Source organism: Macaca thibetana, chromosome 11, assembly GCF_024542745.1.
Source record: "Macaca thibetana thibetana isolate TM-01 chromosome 11, ASM2454274v1, whole genome shotgun sequence".
Lineage (NCBI taxonomy): Eukaryota > Metazoa > Chordata > Mammalia > Primates > Cercopithecidae > Macaca > Macaca thibetana.
Genome location: NC_065588.1, coordinates 92,720,413 through 92,729,130, shown reverse-complemented (window position 1 = coordinate 92,729,130; position 8,718 = coordinate 92,720,413). Strand labels below are relative to the sequence as shown.

Sequence of the window (8,718 nt, the reverse complement as noted above, 5' to 3'; positions counted from 1 at the left end):
AGTGATGCTACGTCTTGCTATATTATAAAGTTCCAAGTTTGACTTGAACAAATTTAAAAAGCTTCATTAACAGTGCTTTTAAACAAAGCGCACTTGTTCTAACGGAAAGCTTGTTATGTATATTTGCATTCTTGGTTGTAAACAAGTGTTAAATACGTGTAGAGCATAACTGTTGCTAATTTACGGGTCCTGGTAATTTTAGAGGCATGGGAGAAGCCTGATTGACACGATCGTTGGATATAACTGTAGATGCATTCAACTTTGCCCAACAAAATAAGAGAAAGATGTCAGCATACAACATTTTTAAGGGGGAAAGGATTCATCCCTAAATACAAAAAGATAATTCTCCGAAGTTCTCAGCACATACTGTGATTTGAAACTTCAATGCAGCTTCTACTTCCGGGTGTTAACATGGAAAAAAATTTCTCACTTCACAGGACTTTTATGTGGTTTTTTTTTCTTGTTTATGTTGTCTACATCCGGTCCCTACTCTCTCCTTTCAATCCTCTCATTATCTCCCTCTAGGGGTTTAAGTTTGTTTTTACTTTATGCTTTTATCCTTATTAGTGGAAAGAAGTGGGTCAGTATTACTTTAGTTTGTCTTCACTGCCACTCTACTGTTCATTCCTGAACTAGCTTTTAGCCTCTGGGAAAGGAGAAAGTCAAAACAGTTGGAGAAACTGGGCCAACCTCTCGCGGCCCGCCTCCCCCAAGAAAACAAAACCTAACCCGTGCAACAGTAGTCCTTTCTGTTTTCATAGCACCTTGTATTTCTCCGCTCATGACGTTCAGATTTTTATGATAGCTGTTAATCACCTTTCATCCCAGCTAGACTCTCCGTCCTTACGGGACTCAGCATATTGCCGGGCACATGATAATATATACAAAACACTGTGCTGTAGTTTAAATGAATAGATGCGGTGTGTGTGCAAGACTGCGGCACTAGTACCCACGTACCCACATACAACAAAGGAGAAAAGTTGCAGCCATCAACATCTTTCAGTGTGGGTCTTTTGACATGGACTCTCTAGAAAGCCAGTGGAGAACCGTGGCATGGACACACCTTGTACAATAATTACTTGTATAACAGAAGCACGAGTTTTCGTTTGGCAGGGGGAAGTCGAGGGGCAGGGGGGAAGTTGGAGGGGCTGAATTATTCACATGATTTCTCCCCCAGTCGCTGCGGACAGGCACTATTCCGCTGGGGTCCTCTGGCCCCCTCCCGCCGTTCCCCCTACGCCCGCATTTAGGAGTCGGGAGTTTCCCGGGGACTCCCGCCCCGCCCTGCAGGCCCCTCCCCCGGCCGCCGGCCCCGCCCCCGCCTCAGCCGCCGCCGGCAGGGGTCGCGCTGCCCCCGGCGAGCGGCTCAGGCGGGGGTGGGGTAAGCTCCCGCGGCCGGTCGCTTTTCTCCGCCGCCGCTGGTTGGATCGTTTCAATAAAAGTCTTTTTTCTCTTGCGCTCGCTCTCCTCCGGGGAACAGGCGGAGGCGTCAATCCGCAGCCGCCGAGTGCGAAAGCGACGCACACGCAGGGAGCGAACGCGGCCGCCTGCAGTCTCCTGAGCTCCCCGCGGGCCGCCGCAGAGCCGCGGAGAATTAGGAGCCAGCGCCCGGCCGGACCGCCTCAGCCTGCCGTCGGCGCCCGCCCCGCTCGCGCCCGGCTGCTCCGAGGGGATTAGTGGGCCGTCCGCGCGGCTCGTCGGCGCGGGAGCCATGTTGACCGGGGGACTTGGCAACGCGTGAGACACCCGCGGCCCCTCCCGAGGCTCCGGACCCGCGGCGAGATCCGGAAGGCGGCTGTGGCGGCGGAGGCCTGCGCTCGGAGGCGCCTCACGTCTGCCGGCCGCTGGGACCCGGACCTGCATCCGGTCTCCGCGGGCGTCCGCGGAGTCGCTTCCCCCTGTGCCTCTCTTCGCCTCGACTCGGGACTCGCGGTCCCCGCTCTTGCTGGTGAGTTGGCAGCCGGCGTCCGCGCCGCGCTTTCCCTGGTGTCGGGTCGGCCCCGGGGCCGGGAGGCTGCGTGGGACAGAGGCGGGGGCGGGGGCGGGGGCTGCTGGGGGCGCGGGAGGCTCAGGCCCGGCCGGGAAGTTGAGCGAGGAGGCGCGGCGCGGGGGGCTGTCGTGCGCCTGTCATCCCTGGGGTCCACCGAGGACCCTGGGTCGCCCGGGGATTTCCGGGGCTCGGGTGGGGTGTGAGTGTCTGCGAGCTGCTTCTCGGCAGGCGCCGACAGATACAGACGCAGCCGCCTCCGGTGCTCGCTGCAGCTTTGGTCTGCGGGGGAGGCCGGTCTCCCCGCGAGGCGGAGGACGGGAAAGAGGCAGAAAGTCCCCCGAGACACAAAGGTCCCCCTTGGCGGGGGTGGAGCTGGAGGCGCGGACGACGCTGCCCGGGAGGGGAAGGAAGGGGCGCGGGTCCGCGGGAGGTGGGAGAGGAGGCGGCGGTCGCGGCGCCTGCAGCTTCTTGGAGACGCCGGGGCTATGCGCGGGTGGGGAGCGCGGAGGAGGAGGAGGAGGAGCCCGCGCGTGGGGAGTCGGCAGAGACAAAGATCAGGGCAGCCTCCTGCCGGCGGGTCACACCCCGGAGTGTTGGTTAGGAGCGGAGCTAGAGGGAATGTGGGAAACCCAGCAAAACGATGGGGAGGGAAAAATGCGGGGAGGAGGGTGCCTCGTGCTGTCGTCTTCGTCGCAGTTGCTTTTCTCAGCTTTTTTGTACGCGATGCTTTTGCTCCCCAACTCAGCTGGATAGCTCCAGATTCCCTCCCTCCTATCACCCCCACACTGCCATATTGACTCTCCTGTGGTTTTTCCCCTCATTCTCCCCCTTCTTTTCACCCACTCCTTTTCGGGTAAGCCGTATTTTGCTTTCAGCTTGGGGAACGTTTGTTAATGACAGGATGCCTGAGCTTGTTCTGACCCTGAACTGCCTTGAACTCCTCTCTCTTCCTCCCACCCTTTCCTTTTCTGGGATTTATAATGTCACATGGCCGTTAACAATTAGCTTTTCTTTTGCAAAAGTGACAAAAAGCATTTAGCTGAAATCTGTGGCTCTCGCCTCCTTTATATGAATATGTCCACCAAAGACACCTCGTTGGTCATGTTCTATCACCTCTTCGTCAAATTAGTATCAGGTCCTAACAGGTCACTTTCAACATAAAGAAGAGGCAAGTTTTGTTTTGAGACTTGATCATTCCTAGGGTGAGCAAAGTGTATTCCAGGCAGCCAGACCTTCAGTCACTTATCAGGAAATGCTTGACCTAAAGACAGACAATTCTTTCCCCAAACTTTGCTGTTTCTTTTTTGAGTCTTTGTTGAAAGATTTCTTTTAAAAGGCAAGTGTGAGAAGATCCCAGTAACAAATCTGACTTACTCTGTTTTAGACTTTCTTAACTCTTGGGCAGAAGAAAATGAATGGGATTTGAAGACCTTTGATACCTTGAGTAGACAAAGCTTCCCTTGAAACTAGAAATAAGACTAAACTAAATTTTAAGGGAAAAAATTTGCTAGTGGTAATATAATTGGTTTTGTTTCATTTTTTTTTTTTTTTTTTTTGAGTGTGAGGTTTTGACATTTGTTAAACGTTGGGGTGTTGCTTTGTTAATGAAGTCATTTCAGTTTTTGCAACTCTGACATCTGCATGCTTCCATAAACAGTGAGTTGAAACAAAAGATAATGTGACTATATTTAAGGGATATTCCTTAAATTCTTTTTTATGTTATGAGAGAGAATGCTGGACTGTAAAGAATGTTACGTTATCTGGTAAACCGTCTCATAGGCCAGAAGCACCAACAGTTTGGTTGGCTTAAAAAAAACGCGAGTCTTTGAATTTAAGCTTATGTAAAATTACTATGCAGATATAGGTTATTTATTTTTACAGTGAAAATAAAACGCTATTGAGGTATACATGGAAAGAAAATAAAAGCAAAGCCTGTTTGATGTAGGGACGTTAATGTTAATATCACTGTACGAACAGTCATAGCTTGCTGCTCACTGCCATTAAAGGGTTGACATATAAACATTGTGGAAGAGATTTCAGTTTCAGGACTAGTGTCTGAATTATGGGACTCCCTACCACACCCCACCACTTAAAACATTTTAGAGACTTTTGTGAAATTAACAGGTCATATAATTAATAATTGTTGTTTTATGTCTATTTCTTGAAAGACAATATTGAAGATACATTGATTTTTTTTCCTGCATATTTATCAGTATCGAATTAGAAAATTGAACTTTCAGTGTCACTGGATGGAAATCTACCAAAAAGTAGCAAGGTTTCCGAATGGTGGGATTTATTGGTGATTAAACATTTTTTTCCTGTATTTTACAAGTTTCACATTACATTTACAATGAGAAAAAAATGTAAATGTAGAATTAAAGTCTTGTTAATACCGTAATTTGCCTATTGCTGTACTAAAAGAAGCTTCTATAAAATGTGTCATCTCATCCTTAGATTCAGGCCTGAAAGTAACTTTCAGTGTTAGGTATTTGAAATAACGCAGCCTGTCACATGTACTCTGGTTACCAGAATGAAAAAAACAAAAAGAGATACATATATAGTAAGGACACATGAAATTGGAGGAATCGATCCCCATTGTAGCTTCCTATACCAGTAGTCTCTTTCTAATAAGTCACTGCTTTTATTAAAAAAAAAATAGAAAATTTAAATTTTATTTGCCCTGTAGCACAGGATAGCTGTGTTGACTAAGCACAGATTTTAATGCATATGTTTGTTGATATATTTAGTTTTTGGATACTAGTTCAGTCCTGCAATTATGGTGGAACGAGATGGCGTATAAAATCATTTTGTTTGCTTTGTCAAGACTTGTTTTTCTCTTTATTTTCAGCAATGTTTTCCTTCTTTTCTTTCACTGAAAAACAATGCAACTATTTTATTGTGAACAATGGAAGCTGTAATGGCAACTGAGGTAGCTATTCAAAAGTGGAAATGACGATGTCCCTTAATATTATAACAGTTATCTGTGAACACAAAAATTTTTACTCTATGATTTTATTTGTTGTTGTCTACTAATGTTGAATATTTATAAGGCATTACATTTTGAATCTTTATTGATGTTTCCTAGCCTTTGGAAAATTTTACCGTCATGCGCTGGCATTCTTTTACATGGCATTTAGATTTCCAGGATGTTCTTTGTATTGTTTGTTTGTTTGTTTGTTTTGTTTGTTTTAGACTTCAGGATGGATAATTACTTTATTGCTATGTTGTAAAAATTATATTCTCTAGGGAATTTTACCTATTTAAAAAATGGTCTGTTTTCATACATGGGAAGGATGAATAGTTTTAGGTTCTTTTGAATTTTGAATGTATAAACTTTTAAATAGGAAATCAGCATTTAAAGTATATTTCGTAAAGTGATTATGGTATTTTGCATTTTAAATACAGAAGATAAACAGTAGGTTTATGGCACTTAAAAATGTGCTTTATGTAGCATTTTTGCAGTGAAAAAAACTGCCTGTAATAGCGAACCTAGTGTAGTTCACTAGCATTCAGTCTACAATGTTGGCAATTTCTTTGAACTGATGGGGAGAGGACCAGTTAGACTGGCTTTTAAGAGTTTATATTGTCATCAGTGGATTCTTTGTCATTATTTTGCTTCCAGTATAGTTAGTTGGTGGTTACTTTTGATATCTGTGAAATATTGACCTGGCAAGAGGAATAGCCAAGGGCCAGAAAAGTGTATTGAATATACCTGAGTGTAGTTTATTGTTCCTAGCCTGTCTTCCTCTCCCTGTTGGTCAACATGGAAAATCAATAGACATCTACCAGTAAATCTAATTAATAATGTTACCATCTTCTGCAGTAACCTGTGATACTGAATACTGTTTGAGGATGTAGAATTACAGACCTGTGGCATATTGGGATGAGGTGAAAATTATCTTGCTCTCCAAAGTCTCCTTTTGAAAATATTTTTTGATACTGCCTTAGTTTACTCGGTCTACTATAACAAAATACCATATATTGAGGTGGCTTAAAACACAGACGTATTTTCTCACACGTCCGGGGCTGGAAGTCTGAAATCAGGGAAGCACCTGCCCTCTCAGCTGTCTTCTCCCTGGGCACTCTTAAGACCTTTCCTCCCTGCCTGCAGGTGAAGTGGGAGGGAGATAGGAGGAGGGAGGGGAGGGAGAGGTGAGGATGTCTTTTTCTTTTCTACTTAAAAGGGCACAAATCCCGGCATGAGAGGGTCTCACTCTTAGGACCTAATCTAAACCTAATTGCTTCCCAAAGGCCCACCTCTAATAGCCATCACACTGGGAGGTTTGGACTTCAACATGTGAATTTTGGGGGTATACAGATCTTTAGTCCATAACATAAACTTTGTGAAAGAAATTAACGTTAATTAATTACCTCTGCTAGGCACTATGCTAGGTATTATTTTGTGAAATCCTCACAATAAGTGCTTCATATAGGTATTCTGCCTGTTTTCAAACGAAGAGACAAAGACCTTAGGATAAGTCATTGTTTCCAGGGACCGACCGCTATGGTGACATTGACATTCCAGTTTAGGCATTCAGACCACTACTCTACACTGTCTTCATGAGGATGAGACGTTAAAAAGTCAATGTTACTGTCTGCACTTTATAAACAGGGAGTGAGAAATTAGAAAAGCTCATCAAAATAAGATTTAAAGTACATTGAACTGGTTTTACTACATTAAAAGATTGCAGTATATAAAATATGTAAGGTAGGACATGCTGCTCAAAATGAATTAAAAATCAAGATGCTAAAAAGATATAAAACATTTATATGGGCCAGGCATGGTAGCTCACGCCTGTAATCCCAGCAGTTTGAGAGGCCAAGGCGGGTGGATCACAAGGTAAAGAGTTCCAGACCAGCCCGGCCAACATGTTGAAACCCTGTCTCTACTAAGAATGCAAAACTTAGCTGTAGCTGCGCGTGGTGGTACATGCCTGTAATCCTAGCTGAGGGTGAGGCAGGAGAATCGCTTGAACCTGGGAGACGGGGGTTGCAGTGAGCCAAGATCGCACCATTGCACTCCAACCTGGCGACAGAGCAAGACTGTCTCGGGGGGAAATAAAATTATAGATTTTTTGAATAAATAATAAATAAAAATAAAATAATAAATAAATATTCTTTGTCTACCCTTTTTTTTTTTCCCCGAGACGTAGTCTCAGTTGGCCCAGGCTGGAGTGGAGAGGTGCGGTTGCGTGATCTCAAGCTATTCTCGGGTCTCAGCTTCTGGAGTAGCTGGGACCACAGGTGGTGTGAGCCACCACGTCCAGCTAATTTTTGTATTTTTAGTAGAGATGGGTTTTCACCACGTTGACCAGGCTGGTCTCGAACCCCTGACCTCAGGTGATCCACGCACCTCAGTCTCCCAAGGTGCTGGGATTATAGGTGTAGGATACCGTGCCCATGCTTGTCTACCTTTTAATAGCACAATTTTGTTTCTTTTTGTGCATTTGTTAGTGTAAGTATGTTCAAGAGTACTCAAAATTTTGTGTACATGTTTGTAAACAAGGGAAAAGGACCCAAAGATAATTTCTCTTTCATTGTATTCTAGTTTCGTTACTAACTTTGGCCTTCTCAAGTCATATTTAATCCTACTCTTCTTATATTTGGTGGGCAATGTTTATTATTAATATGTGTTAATATTCAATAATGCAAACAGAGTTGGTAAAAGTTGATATTAATACTTGTGAGAATTTTTTTTTTTTTTTTTTTTTGGAGACAGAGTCTCACTGTATTGCCCAGGCTGGAGTGCAGTGGCACAATCTCGGCTCACTGCAACCTCTGCCTCCTGGGTTCAAGCTACTCTCCTGCCTCAGCCTCCCGAGTGGCTGGGATTATAGGCATGCACCACCACGCCCAGCTAATTTTTGTTTTTAGTAGAGATGTGGTTTCCCCATATTGGTCAGGCTGGTCTTGAACTCCTGACCTCATGATCTGCCTGCCTTGGCCTCCCAAAGTGCTGGAATTACAGGCGTGAACCACCGCGCCCAGTCTATACTTGCAAGAAATTATCAAGTAACAGTATTGAAGCCCGTATCACTCCAAATTTAGACTCGCTCTTCTTTAAATTAGTTAATATGTATTTTTTAGTATTATTTAAAATAAGTATTTTTTGAAGTATAACAACTTTAGATTTTAGTATTTTGTATTATTGACTTGTAATGTTATTTCTGGTGGAAAAGGAAGCTTTTCATTGAGAATGTGTGTGTGTGTGTTTGTGTTTGTTAAGATACAGGGTCTCACTCTGCCACCCAGGTTGATTGCAGTGGTGTGATCACTGCTTCCTGTAGCCTTGACCTCTGGGGCTCCAGTGGTCCTCCCACCTCAGCCTCCCGAGTAGCTGGGACTACAGGTTCAGCGCCACTAGTCCTGGCTAAATTTGGTATTTTTAGTAGAGATAGGGTTTTACCATGTTGCCCAAGCTGTTCTTAAACTCCTGGGCTCAAGCAATCCGCCTGCCTCAGCCTCCCAAGGTGCTGGAATTACAAGTGTGAGCCACTGTGCCCAGATTTTTCACTGATTCTGAAGTAAAATTGGATTCCTTAGTCAAACTTCAGCCCTTTGAGTCTGACCTATTAAATTAGTTTTTTTTTTTTTTTTTTTTTTGGAGACAGAGTCTCACTTGTCCCCCAGGCTGGAGTACAATGGTGCGATCTTGGCTCACTGCAACCTCCGCCTCCTGGGTTCAAGAGATTCTGTCTGTCTCAGCCTCTCGAGTAACTGGAATTACA

The 8,718-nt window shown here is 44.7% G+C and overlaps 1 protein-coding gene across 1 annotated transcript in view; it reads left to right on the top strand.

Annotated features, from left to right (window-relative positions):
• The first annotated feature begins 1,520 nt into the window (after positions 1–1,520).
• Positions 1,521–8,718, top strand: part of CDK17 (cyclin dependent kinase 17) — a 115,021-nt gene continuing 107,823 nt past the window's right edge. Inside the window, exon 1 of the mRNA XM_050749314.1 lies at positions 1,521–1,948. The gene's annotated coding sequence lies outside the window, so the exon portion shown is untranslated. The remainder of the gene's footprint in view (positions 1,949–8,718) is intronic.